The sequence below is a fragment of the Panthera onca genome, chromosome X (genome assembly GCF_046562875.1).
Source record: "Panthera onca isolate mPanOnc1 chromosome X, mPanOnc1 haplotype 2, whole genome shotgun sequence".
Lineage (NCBI taxonomy): Eukaryota > Metazoa > Chordata > Mammalia > Carnivora > Felidae > Panthera > Panthera onca.
This window is the reverse complement of record NC_138357.1, coordinates 42,269,108-42,283,203: the sequence shown is the minus strand read 5'-3', so window position 1 is coordinate 42,283,203 and position 14,096 is coordinate 42,269,108. Positions and strand designations below refer to the sequence as shown.

Here is a 14,096-nt window from a genome sequence, read left to right as displayed (position 1 = left end):
AAGGGTGCTGGATCTTGTCAAAGGCCTTTTCTGCATCGATTGACAGGATCATATGGTTCTTCTCTTTTTTTTTGTTAATGTGATGTATCACGTTGATTGATTTGCGAATGTTGAACCAGCTCTGCATCCCAGGAATGAATCCCACTTGATCATGGTGAATCATTCTTTTTATATGCTGTTGAATTCGATTTGCTAGTATCTTATTGAGAATTTTTGCATCCATATTCATCAGGGATATTGGCCTGTCGTTCTCTTTTTTTACTGGGTCTCTGTCTGGTTTAGGAATCAAAGTAATACTGGCTTCATAGAATCAGTCTGGAAGTTTTCCTTCCCTTTCTATTTCTTGGAATAGCTTGAGAAGGATAGGTATTATCTCTGCTTTAAACGTCTGGTAGAACTCCCCTGGGAAGCCATCTGGTCCTGGACTCTTATTTGTTGGGAGATTTTTGATAACCGATTTAATTTCTTCACTGGTTATGGGTCTGTTCAAGCTTTCTATTTCCTCCTGATTGAGTTTTGGAAGAGTGTGGGTGTTTAGGAATTTGTCCATTTCTTCCAGGTTGTCCAATTTGTTGGCATATAATTTTTCATAGTATTCCCTGATAATTGTTTGTATCTCTGAGGGATTGGTTGTAATAATTCCATTTTCATTCATGGTTTTATCTATTTGGGTCATCTCCCTTTTCTTTTTGAGAAGCCTGGCTAGAGGTTTGTCAATTTTGTTTATTTTTTCAAAAAACCAACTCTTGGTTTCGTTGATCTGCTCTACAGTTTTTTTAGATTCTATATTGTTTATTTCTGCTCTGATCTTTATTATTTCTCTTCTTCTGCTGGGTTTAGGCTGCCTTTGCTGTTCTGCTTCTATTTCCTTTAGGTGTGCTGTTAGATTTTGTATTTGGGATTTTTCTTGTTTCTTGAGATAGGCCTGGATTGCAATGTATTTTCCTCTCAGGACTGCCTTCGCTGCATCCCAAAGCGTTTGGATTGTTGTATTTTCATTTTCGTTTGTTTCCATGTATTTTTTAATTTCTTCTCTAATTGCCTGGTTGACCCACTCATTCTTTAGTAGGGTGTTCTTTAACCTCCATGCTTTTGGAGGTTTTCCAGACTTTTTCCTGTGGTTGATTTCAAGCTTCATAGCATTGTGGTCTGAAAGTATGCATGGTATAATTTCAATTCTTGTAAACTTATGAAGGGCTGTTTTGTGACCCAGTATATGATCTATCTTGGAGAATGTTCCATGTGCACTCGAGAGGAAAGTATATTCTGTTGCTTTGGGATGCAGAGTTCTAAATATATCTGTCAAGTCCATCTGATCCAATGTATCATTCAGGGCCCTTGTTTCTTTATTGACTGTGTGTCTAGATGATCTATCCATTTCTGTAAGTGGGGTGTTAAAGTCCCCTGCAATGACCACATTCTTATCAATAAGGTTGCTTATGTTTATGAGTAATTGTTTTATATATTTGGGGGCTCTGGTATTCGGAGCATAGACATTTATAATTGTTAGCTCTTCCTGATGGATAGACCCTGTAATTATTATATAATGCCCTTCTTCATCTCTTGTTACAGCCTTTAATTTAAAGTCTAGTTTGTCTGATATAAGTATGGCTACTCCAGCTTTATTTTGGCTTCCAGTAGCATGATAAATAGTTCTCCATCCCCTCACTCTCAATCTAAAGGTGTCCTCAGATCTAAAATGAGTCTCTTGTAGACAGCAAATAGATGGGTCTTGTTTTTTTATCCATTCTGATACCCTATGTCTTTTGGTTGGCGCATTTAATCCATTTACATTCAGTGTTATTATAGAAAGATACGGGTTTAGAGTCATTGTGATGTCCGTATGTTTTATGCTTGTAGCGATGTCTCTGGTACTTTGTCTCACAGGATCCCCCTTAGGATCTCTTGTAGGGCTGGTTTCGTGGTGACAAATTCCTTCAGTTTTTGTTTGGGAAGACCTTTATCTCTCCTTCTATTCTAAATGACAGACTTGCTGGATAAAGGATTCTCGGCTGCATATTATTTCTGTTTAGCACACTGAAGATCTCGTGCCAATCCTTTCTGGCCTGCCAAGTTTCAAAAGAGAGATCAGTCACGAGTCTTATAGGTCTCCCTTTATATGGGAGGGCACGTTTATCCCTTGCTGCTTTCAGAATTTTCTCTTTATCCTTGTATTTTGCCAGTTTCACTATGATATGTCGTGCAGAAGATCGATTCAAGTTACGTCTGAAGGGAGTTCTCTGTGCCTCTTGGATTTCAATGCCTTTTTCCTTCCCCAGTTCAGGGAAGTTCTCAGCTATAATTTGTTCAAGTACCCCTTCAGCACCTTTCCCTCTCTCTTCCTCCTCTGGGATACCAATTATGCGTATATTATTTCTTTTTAGTGTATCACTTAGTTCTCTAATTTTCCCCCTCATACTCCTGGATTTTTTTATCTCTCTTTCTCTCAGCTTCCTCTTTTTCCATAACTTTATCTTCTAGTTCACCTATTCTCTCCTCTGCCTCTTCAATCTGAGCTGTCGTCATTTCCATTTTGTTTTGCATGTCGTTTAAAGCGCTTTTCAGCTCCTTGTGACTGTTCCTTAGTCCCTTGATCTCTGTAGCAAGAGATTCTCTGCTGTCCTCTATACTGTTTTCAAGCCCAGCGATTAATTTTATGACTATTATTCTAAATTCACTTTCTGTTATATTATTTAAATCCTTTTTGATCAGTTCATTGGCTGTTGTTATTTCCTGGAGATTCTTCTGAGGGGAATTCTTCCGTTTGGTCATTCTGGATAGTCCCTGGAGTGGTGAGGACCTGCAGGGCACTTCCCTGTGCTGTGGTGTATAACTGGAGTTGGTGGGCGGGGCCGCAGTCCGACCTGGTATCTGCCCCCAGCCCACCGCTGGGGCCACAGTCAGACTGGTGTGTGCCTTCTCTTCCCCTCTCCTAGGGGCAGGATTCACTGTGGGGTGGCGTGGCCCTTCTGGGCTACTTGCACACTGCCAGGCTTGTGTTGCTGGGGATCTGGCGTATTAGCTGGGGTGGGTAGGCAAGGTGCACAGGGGCAGGAGGGGCAGGCTTAGCTCGCTTCTCCTTAGGTGATCCACTTCAGGAGGGGCCCTGTGGCCGTGGGAGGGAGTCAGATCCGCTGCTGGAGGTTTGGCTCCACGGAAGCACAGAGTTGGGTGTTTGCGCGGAGCGAGCAAGTTCCCTGGCAGGAACTGGTTCCCTTTGGGATTTTGGCTGGGTGATGGGCGGGGGAGATGGCGCTGGCGAGCGCCTTTGTTCCCCACCAAACTGAGCTTTGTCGTCCAGGGGCTCAGCAGCTCTCCCTCCCTTTGTGCTCCAGCCTTCCCGCTTTCTGAGCAGAGCTGTTAACTTATGACCTCCCAGACGCTAAGTCGCGCTTGCTGTCGGAACACAGTCCGTCAGGCCCCTCCGCTTTTGCCAGCCAGACTCGGGGGCTCTGCTTGGCCGGCGAGCCGCCCCTCCGCCCTGGCTCCCTCCCGCCAGTCCGTGGAGCGTGCACCGCCTCGCCGCCCTTCCTACCCTCTTCCGTGGGCCTCTGGTCTGCGCTAGGCTCCGGAGACTCCTTTCTGCTAATCCTCTGGCGGTTTTCTGGGTTATTTAGGCAGGTGTAGGTGGAATCTAAGTGATCAGCAGGACCCGCAGGGAGCCCAGCGTCCTCCTACACCGCCATCTTCCGACTTTGCATGTTTAGTTTTATGAGACACTGCCAGACTGTTTTCCAGATTGGCTATACCATTTTACATTCCCATCAACAATGTATGTGTATATGTGATTGTTATGCCCAGAATTCGTGATCCCCAAAGACCACTAGGGAGCCGAGTCCGATGCAAAAGCAAAAGAACCTTTATTCGAGCTAGCTCGAGCTCAATCCCCTACCTGCACCGACACAGCGGTGAGATACCAGGGAGAGAGAGCGAGTTTCAAAAGCACAAAGGTTTTATAGGGGTCTAGGGGCAGTTGGTGAGGTAATGGCTGTGGCCTCAGCCGATTGGCTGGGGAAGGATCGTGGCCTCGGCCGATTGGCTGGGGAAGGGTCGGAGTCCTGTTACGCAGGTCGCTGGGCGTGTTTTGATCAGGAAGTTTGAACGGGTGAGCGGGAGGTTACTCAAGGGGAGGAGGCGCGGTCTGAGGTTTCTGTGATTTTCCCAGGAAAGGGGTCATGTCGGGGACATAGTCACTCAAGGTGGAGAACACAGAACAAGATGGAGTTGGCCGGCGTAGGCCCGCCCTTTCATGATCCCGTTTCTCCACATCCTCATTGTCACCTTTGGTGTCACCACTTTTTCTTAAGCCATTCTGGTAGGCACACTGTGATATCACATGTGGTTTTAATTGCATTTCCCTAATGGCTAACGATGTTGAACATCTCTTCATGCACTTATTTGCCATTTCCTCTTTGGTCAGATGTCTGTTCTTGTCTCAGAGAAAAAGCATCCAAAATACGAAGGGGGTTCTTTTTATGTAGAAATTTGAGTAACATTGGTGGGTAATAAGGTTTTACAAAAGAAACTAATGCTGTTAAGTTGGGACTTGTTTATTGGATAAGATAGAAGCCCTAACATTAATTCTTACCCCTGTGAAGACATTGTTTTTTAATGTCATAAGAAAACATCCAAATTCCTTGGCAAGTACTCCTGTGGAGAACTAGGAAAATGGGATCCAGGAACTATACTTGGCTTTTTGATACTTTGACTATAGAGAGAATACAAATGAATAGAGAGATAAGAGAGCTTTTTGTAGGTATTGGATTCAGTCATTTCATGAATACATTTTCTAGCAAGTACCGGTAATGCAGATATTTTATATTTTTGGCATGCTTTAGATATATTTGGATACCGTTTGTTGCCCTGTTCTAAGAGTCACTGTTGTATACTCACCCTGACAGAGACCAGTCTACTTCAGCTCTGGCGGGGCAGCATAATTACCTGTCAGCAGAACTACTACTCCCTTCAAAGAAGAGTTTGAATCAAAAACCTGCAATGACAGACCACTGCCTAACAAAATCAAGACCAAATTCCTAAATATATATTCAAGGTCAATAAAGCCCTAACCTACATTTTCTGCCCTCCCACTCCTTCTCTTGTGCTCTAACCAAACTGAAACAATGTTTTCTAAATCCATTCTGCTCTTTCCTGACTTCGAGCTTTTGTCCCTACTATATCGATTGCTGAAATCTCTTCCCTCACCATTTATACCTATAAAAACCCCACCTATCCCTTAAGGCCCTGCTTAGATGTTACTTTCTCCATGAAATCTCCTCTAATTCCTTGAGTCAGAAGCAAACATTCCTGCCTTTGTACTCACACAGAACTTTGAACCCCCTTACAGCACCCATCTTTCTGACCACCCTTTTGTGTAACTGTCATGCCAACACAGTAACATGGACGAATTTGAAATGCATTTTGCTAAGTGAAGGAAGTTAGACACAAAAAGCTACATACTGAATGACTCCATTTATCTGACATTCTGGAAAAGCGAAACCATAGGGACAGAAAACAGACTAAGGGTTACTAGGGTAAGGGTGGGGGGCAGGGTTTGACTATAAAGGCATAACACAAGGGAATTTGGGGGGTGATGGAACTGTTCTATGTCCTGATGGTGATAGTGGCTACACAACTGTATGTCTGTCAAAAAATACAGAACTGTACACTAAAAAGGGTGAATGTTACTGCACTTAAATTACACCTTCACAAAAACAATGAGAAAAATTTATACCAGCCAGCCAACCTGCCCTTTAGCTCTGGTCATCCATTTACTTGTTCTTCAAATGTACTGTAATGTACCAGGCTAAGAGCTGGGGCTACAAAGAAGAAAAATATGTGGCTCCTCCTCTCAAGGAACTCAGTCTCTGATGGAGGTGATAGGTATGCAGGTAAATAAATGCAGCAGGGTATAAAAGATGCTATATATAACACAGGCATATGTCAGATACAGTGGAGGCATAAAGGAAGGAGTGGTCATATGGACCTAGATTGTGGAGGGGCTATCCTTCCAAGTTTAGAAATTTATATTTTATTCAATATGCAATGAGAAGTGACATAATCGTAGCTATGTTTTCATAAGTGTAATATGGCAGTTAATATGAAGGATGATCTGGAGGCGGGGGAGAGACAAAAAGCAAGGCGGTCAATTAGAAAGCTATTTACAATAGTCTAAGAGAAAATTAATATTACTTCCCCATTAGTAGACGATTGAGATTGGACTAAGCTTTCAATTAAAGCTTGTATGGCTAATAATCCAGATGCATGTAGGCAAAAACAAACAGAGGGCCCACAAAATTTTTCTTGCTACAATTTACCCCCGGTAGATTGGCATACTTAATGGAGGGATCACATTGCATTGATCCTTTTTTTAATGTTTTTATTTTACTTCTGAGAGAGAGAGAGAGAAAGCATGAGCAAGGGAGGGGCAGAGAGAGACGGAGACACAGAATCCGAAGCAGGCTCCAGGCTCTGCGCTGTCAGCACAGAGCACGATGTGAGGCTTGAACTCACAAACCACAAGATCATGACCTGGGCCAAAGTCAGATGCTCAACCAACTGAGCCACCCAGGTGCCCCAACATTGATTTTTTTTATCTCCCCCAGCAACTATCATAAGACTTTGCAGATATTAGAAGCTCTAAAAAATGTTTATTATTCTAATGAATAAATTACAGAACAGGGGAATTTTCTTTTAAATTACTGAAATTCCAAAGGAGAAAATTATAATTCCTTCATGCCCGATGTCACTAACTGCTTACAATTTTGTATGTCAGACAGCCCAGAGGGTAAAGGTTAGTAAAAATGTTTTATTCCTAAATTTGTATACAGATTGAAGTGATCAGGTGGAATTAGTCTAGCACTTTTCCCCCCCGAAAGTCTGCTTCTTCTTTGCTCACTGCTACCTAACACAACTTTCAGTGACAGGGGTAAGATTCTGTAAAAAAGAAAATGGAATAACAGCAGGTATTATAAATACACTTCTGTTTTTTCTTTTTCTTTTTTTCTTTTTCTTTTCTTTTTCTTTTTTTTTTTTTAACTATGGCCTCTGTCTTGAAACTTTGAAAACATCTGCTGAAAATGCCTATAAGGGGCATAATTGAAAGCACTAATATAAGATAGCCTTCTTGAAACGTGTGAAGTTTTCATCCTGCCTTGAATCTAACCAAATAGAAGGTCCAAAAACCAGCAGAGTGCTATGCTGTAAACACCATGTAGGGCCCAAACGTATGCTCTCATCAGGTCCCTAAACACCTCAACTATCTGCACCTAAGAAAAACGAAGGCATTTAATGAACTTGGTGGGATTATTGAAGGTAAACTTGATGAGCCTCTTCATCAAACACACAAGAGCTTCAGGCTTTCAATTTCTGCTTTTTTTTTCTCTTCTCTCCCAAAGAGCAAACATTGCTGAGCCACTTCATTGCCTCTGGTGAAAGGCTTTCTGTGGCTCCAGAGTTGACAACATCCAGAATATTAAGCAGTCAGCGACTTCTGCATCTGAACTAGTTTGCTATGAAGAACATGAATTATACTGACGCTATCTGCACCCAAAGTTACACAGAGACAACTTAGAAAAAAGTGTACCTACTCCCTGCTATTTGAAAGTTTGTCAGCTAAGGGAGAAGTGATTTTATAGATTCCAGAGTGCGCTGTGGTTCAGTGGATCAGGACACTTTTTTTCCTTTGGATGTTCCCCTTAGTATTTTTCCTCATTAAAGTTCCTGTGCCTTTACATTGCATGATTTGTGATGAAGTCAAACCAAAGTAATTTTTGTAGCCACAAAATACCCTTTTGTTGAAGGCCTGCTTGCCCCTTGCCTGTTTCCTGTGACCAATATAACCATAACACTTACCTAATTCTGGTGTGACAAAACTTAATTACTGTGCGAATTACAAGTGGTAAGCCAGCTGATTTCAGCTGTCTCAACTATGTGACAGCACCCAGTCACTTAATGCCAAATACTTGTTTACTACATGTTATTGATCAGTTTTGAGCCCTGGCCAGTTGTGGCTAATCCTAATGCATATAGCTGGCAGCTGTGAATTTGTGACTTTGCCCCTTGGAATACAAAGGCTGCCTTTGCCCACACTTGGGCAGACTTGAGCTTCTAAAGGGCAAGCCTTGGCCTCAGTAGGTGATTGTGATTACGCACTCTAATACAAGTATGTTTATTCTTAAACTGCTTTTCAGAAATCCCAGCTTTACTAGGAATTATCAAATTATGTTCCCATTAAAAATGAACCCCTGGGGGGCGCCTGGGTGGCTCAGTCGGTTGAGCGGCCGACTTCGGCTCGGGTCATGATCTCACGGTCCGTGAGTTCGAGCCCTGCGTCGGGCTCTGTGCTGACAGCTCAGAGCCTGGAGCCTGTTTCGGATTCTGTGTCTCCCTCTCTCTGACCCTCCCCCGTTCATGCTCTGTCTCTCTCTGTCTCAAAAATAAAATTTAAAAAAAACGTTAAAAAAAATTTTTTTAAAAAAATGAACCCCTGGGGCAGCTGGGTGGCTCAGATGGTTAAGCATCTGACTTTGGCTCAGGTCATGATCTACGGTTCGTGAGACCCACTTCGGGCTCTGCGCTGACAGCGCTGAGACTGCCTGGGATTCTCTCTCTCTGTCTCTCTCTCTCTCTGTCACTCTGCCCCTCCCCAACTTACATGCTCACTCTCTCTAAATAAATACACTTAAAAAATTAAAATTAAAATTAACCCCATTCTGTCTGTAGGTTAAAAAAAACCACCCATTGTCCAAGTACATTTTTAAGAACTCAACTCCTCCCTAATTTAGTAAACTGATCCGATCTATGCCTGCGAGGCCCACCCTTCTCTATAGCTCTTCTATCATTTGTGCTAGGCAGTGGCAAGATCATAGATACTTCTTCAGATATACTATTTGAGTTGTTAGGCTTTAATTTGAGGGAACATTAAGTGGTTCAGAATATAGCTATATAATTTTTCATTATTATTATCCCCATTTTATAGTTGAGCAAGAAGAAAGAGAAACTGGGGTGCCTGGGTGGCTTATGGTTTGTGATCTCACAGTTTGTGAGTTTGAGCCCTGCATCAGGCTCTGCACTGACAGTGTGGAGCCTGCTTGGAATTCTCTCCCTCTCTCTCTGCCCCACCCCAACTTGTGCATGTGCTCTCTTTCTCTCTCTCAAAATAAATAAACATTTTTAAAAAGAAAAAGAAAGAGAAACTTCTTCAGTGTCAAACAACCAGTCAACAGTAAATCTAAAACTAATAGCAGATGGGCGCCTGGGTGGCTCAGTTGGTTGAGCGCCCGACTTCAGCTTAGGTCATGATCTCATGTCTTGTGGGTTCGAGCCCCGCATCGGGCTCTGTGCTGACAGCTCACAGCCTGGAGACTGTTTCGGATTCTGTTTCTCCCTTTTTCTCTGGCCCTCCCCCACTCGCACTTTGTCTCTGTCTCTCTCAAAAATAAATAAACATTAAAAATTAAAAAAAAAATAACAGCAGAGGCTGGAGTGTGGGTGCTCTGTGGATCTAGTCTACTGAGTAGCATTAATGGATTGGAACTGAATCTCACATGTTTTCATATCTGTAGGGCAAATTCATTAAAAACATTGTTCTCACTCATTTTCCCCAAGTAATTACTTTTCTTTCTTTCAATAGCATATACATAAATCTCTTGTGGTCACAGATCTAATTCTTTTGGAATCTTCATCTTACTAGAAACCTGAAAAGGAAAGAGAGGAGACTGCCTGAGACCAGATGAGTTTCCCAAGTAGGCTGTCCTGATGCCGGCAGTGGAGGGAAGGTAAAAATCAATTGTGCCATGTCCATCATTTCCCCCCAGCACTGGCCCTGCCCAATGTTCCGCCAATGCCATTCCTGTTCACCATATCTTGGGCCCTTCCCCACTCTTGTTCCTCTTTAGCAATCTGGGATCTCCTCAATCATCTCCCCAAACTCAATAGCTAATCTAATCCCCAGTAGCAACCAAATTGACACAATTTAGTACAAATTTTCTGCATTGTCATCCATCAATACAATTCCTTTCTGTACTCATTTTCATCCACGGACATAAAATACCCTTTCTGCACATAACACACACGTGTTCAGGCACTGCTCGCCACACACTCGTGGGAGTGAGAGTGCTCACCTGAAGATGTAAGCATTTATAAATGATGATGAAGCACTTGACTAAATGTACTTTCATAATCTGTTTAGGAATTTGGAGGCTGCAAAGCAGGAAATCTGGGCCCTCTGGTGAGGGGCTTCATAGAATACTAAAATATGTTACTGGATGTACTGTAAAACACCCATTCTTTGCACCCTGTCATAATTTCCTTACTATGTAAGTGGGGAGATGGTATAGGAGAGTGAAAATGGCATAGAATTTGGAGTCATACTCCTACTGTGAATTCCAACTCTGCCACATACTGGTTGTATGACCTTTGGCAAGATACTTTACTTTTCTGAGCCTCATTTTCCTCATCTGAAAAAAAAAGGGAATTATAATAGGATTTTATTACCTGTTGTAAGAATTGACTGATATATATAATTCATGCATGTAAAGTATCTGGCACATAGTAGGTTTGCAATAAATATGTTGCCTTCCTACCATTATTTTTGAAAGTACTATTGAATAGAGTGGAATGTGGTATAATAGGACAAGTGTAGTGTTTTTTTTAATGTTTATTAAACATTACCTGAGCCGAAGTCGGACGCTTAACTGACTGAGCCACCCAGGCACCCCGGAACAAGTGTAGATTTTATTTAAGATGGGTCAAATTCCAATTCTGCCATATGGTTACCATGGGTGACCTCAGTAAGTTACTTAACCTGATCCTCAGTTTCTTCTTCTGTATGATGTAGCATATACTTATCTCATAGGTAGAAGTACCTGGCCTATAGTAGGTTCTCAAGGATAGCTGTTAATGGGGGCTCCTGGGTGGCTTAGTCGGCTAAGCATCTGACTCTTGGTTTTGGCTCAGGTCATGATCTCACGGTTCGTGGGTTTGAGCTCTGCATCGGGCTCCGCACTGACAGCATGGAGCCTGCTTAGGATTCTCTCTCTCTCTCTCTCTCTCTCTCTAAATAAATAAATAAATAAATAAATAAACTTTTTGGTAATTTTTTATATTTATTTATTTAATGTTTTATCTTTTTTCCTTTGTTGTTTATTTTTTAATTTTTTTAATTTTATTTTTTAAATTTACATCCAAATTAGTTAGCATATAGTGCAACAATGATTTCAAGGGTAGATTCCTTAATGCCCCTTACCCATTTAGCCATCCCCCCTCCCACAACCCCTCCAGTAACCCTCTGTTCTCCATATTTAAGAGTCTCTTATGTTTTGTCCCCCTCCCTGTTTTTATATTATTTTTGCTTCCCTTCCCTTATGTTCATCTGTTCTGTGTCTTAAAGTCCTCATATGAGTGAAGTCATATGATATTTGTCTTTCTCAGACTGACTAATTTTGCTTAGCATAATACCCTCTAGTTCCAGCCACATAGTTGCAAATGGCAAGATTTCATTCTTTTTGATTGCCGAGTAATACTCCATTGTATATATATACCACATCTTCTTTATCCATTCATCCATCGATGGACATTTGGGCTCTTTCCACACTCCGCTATTTTTGATAGTGCTGCTATAAACATTGGGGTGTATGTGTCCCTTTGAAACAGCATACCTGTATCCCTGGGATAAACACCAAGTAGTGCAATTGCTGGGTCGCAGGGTAGTTCTATTTTTAATTTTTTGAGGAACCTCCCTACTGTTTTCCAGAGTGGCTGCACCAGCTTGCATTCCCTCCAGCAATGTAAAAGAGATCCTGTTTCTCTGCATCCTTGCTAACATCTGTTGTTGCCTGAGTTGTTAATGTTAGCCATTCTGACAGGTGTAAGGTGGTATCTCATTGTGGTTTTGATTTGTATTTCCTTGATGATGAGTGATGCTGAGCATCTTTTCATGTGTCAGTTGGCCATCTGGAGGTCTTTGGAGAAGTATCTGTTCATGTCTTTTGCCCATTTCTTCACTGGATTATTTGTTTTTTGAGTGTTGAGTTTGATAAGTTCTTTACAGATTTTGGATACTAACCCTTTATCTGATATGTCATTTGCAAATATCTTCTCCCATTCTGTCAGTTGCCTTTTAGTTTTGCTGATTGTTTCCTTCTCTGTGCAGAAGCTTTTTATTTTGATGAGGTCCCAATAGTTCATTTTTGCTTTTATTTCCCTTGCCTCTGGAGACGTATTGAGTAAGAAGTTGCTGTGGCCAAGATCAAAGAGGTTTTTGCCTGAAATAAACTTTTTTTTTAATTAAAAAGGGGTAGCTAGTAATGTTATGGTCGTGAGAAGACTGTTTCAGAGAGAGCATACTCACTCTTGGAGATCCCTTCGTTGAAAGTCTGTCCTGTCTTTGAGTGCAGGAAAGCTTGGTTTAACAACAATCCCCTGTTTTCTAATAGTTGCATACCCACTTGAGTTGACTGAAGTTTACCTGCACTCGGAAATGATGTTATTTGAAAGTATGCTGCACCATCACATTGTGGGCTTTTTGCTTTGTTTGGCTGCTCACTCTCTCCACACCCCCATCAATTCCCTCTTGCTATCCACAAAACAGCTGCCTGGAGCAGAAAATTGTTGCCATCCCCTCTCTACACATTTTCTACACCTATATTATGAGCCATGTAGCCATGACATTGCTTAGTTGTCAAGACACTATTTGTCCCAGATGGTGCTTTGCCATTTATTTAATGGTAAGAAGCCAGATGTGATGTCTCATTTCTTGCAGACATATTAAAGGCTGAATGCTGTTGTCCATCTCTGCACCTCTGCAGAAACTCAGGGTGATTGGAAACATAATTGGTCACAATGGTGCCCTGCTGTTGCTTCTGCATGATGCTTCTCTGCTTATTAGTTCATTATTTTGATGGCACACTGCTCAAGGCACCTTTTGGCTCAGTACTGCTGATACGAATATTTAGCAGGGTTAGCCTTTGTGGTAGGATTTGAGAAATCCCAAAAGGTTCCTGGCCCAAGTGTGTCTCCCTCACTGGTTACAGTGCCTGAAATGCATATGAGAAATATTTCACTTGAACTTACTTTGGTATAAGGCCATGTTAAAGTGCGAAAGCCACTCTCCAAAAGGAAGATACGGAGTCATTATCAGCTATTAACACTTAGAGTCAGGACTGCATTGGAATCCTGATTCTGTTACTAGTTATATGACCTCAAGCAGGTTGTAAATTCTCTCTGAGCTGGTCTCCTCTTCTGAAAACGGGGATAATAGTGGATGATTGTGAAAATTAAATGAGATAATAGGGGCACCTGGGTGGTTTAGTCGATTGAGCTTCCGACTTCAGCTCAGGTCATGATCTCGCAGTCTGTGAGTTCGAGCCCCGCGTCAGGCTCTGTGCTGACAGCTCGGAGCCTGGAGCTGCTTTCAGATTCTGTGTCTCCCTCTCTCTCTGCCCCTCCCCCACTCATGCTCTGTCTCTCTCTCTCTCTGTTAAAAATAAACATTAAAAATTTTTAAAAAAATTAAATGAGATAATGCATGTACAGTACATAGTGAATGCTCAATGAGCAGTAGCTGTTATTTAGCCTTACGGACAGTAGGACCCCTAGGGAATACTTCTATGGCTAGTCCATTTGGTTGGAGGGTTGGGAATAAGGTGAAGTTTGGTACAGGAAAATTGCTCAAAGCAAACGTCCTGGTGCAGTGGCAATATAGCCATGAGTAGCAAGGAAACTCTAGGGGCTCGGGCTTGCAGGAGCTGGGTGGGAGGAAGTGGAAGGACTGAAGCAAAGTCAAACTACACTTTCATGAACTTTCCAACAAGCAAAATGTAGTACTATTCAGGATGCGATGCTCTGTGAGGTAGTAAACTCTGACACTGGGAGTGTTCAAGCAGAGCCTGGGTGCTGGCTACCCATCAGCAATACCCTAGTTTGCCCCAGGGTTTCTCAAACTTGTGTGCATGTGTACAAATCATCTGCGGATCTTGTTAAAATGTAGGTTCTGACTCAGCAGGTCTGGAGTGGGACCCAAGATTCTTCATTTCTCACAAGCTCCCTGCTGATGCTGATGCTCCTGATCAACAGGTCTTATCCATAGGAGCAAGGCT

General features: G+C 42.2%; 1 protein-coding gene across 1 annotated transcript in view; it reads left to right on the top strand.

Annotated features, from left to right (window-relative positions):
* The window catches only part of RNF128 (ring finger protein 128), a 118,900-nt gene that overhangs the window by 40,022 nt on the left and 64,782 nt on the right, over positions 1 to 14,096 (top strand). The gene's annotated exons all lie outside the window — the stretch shown is intronic.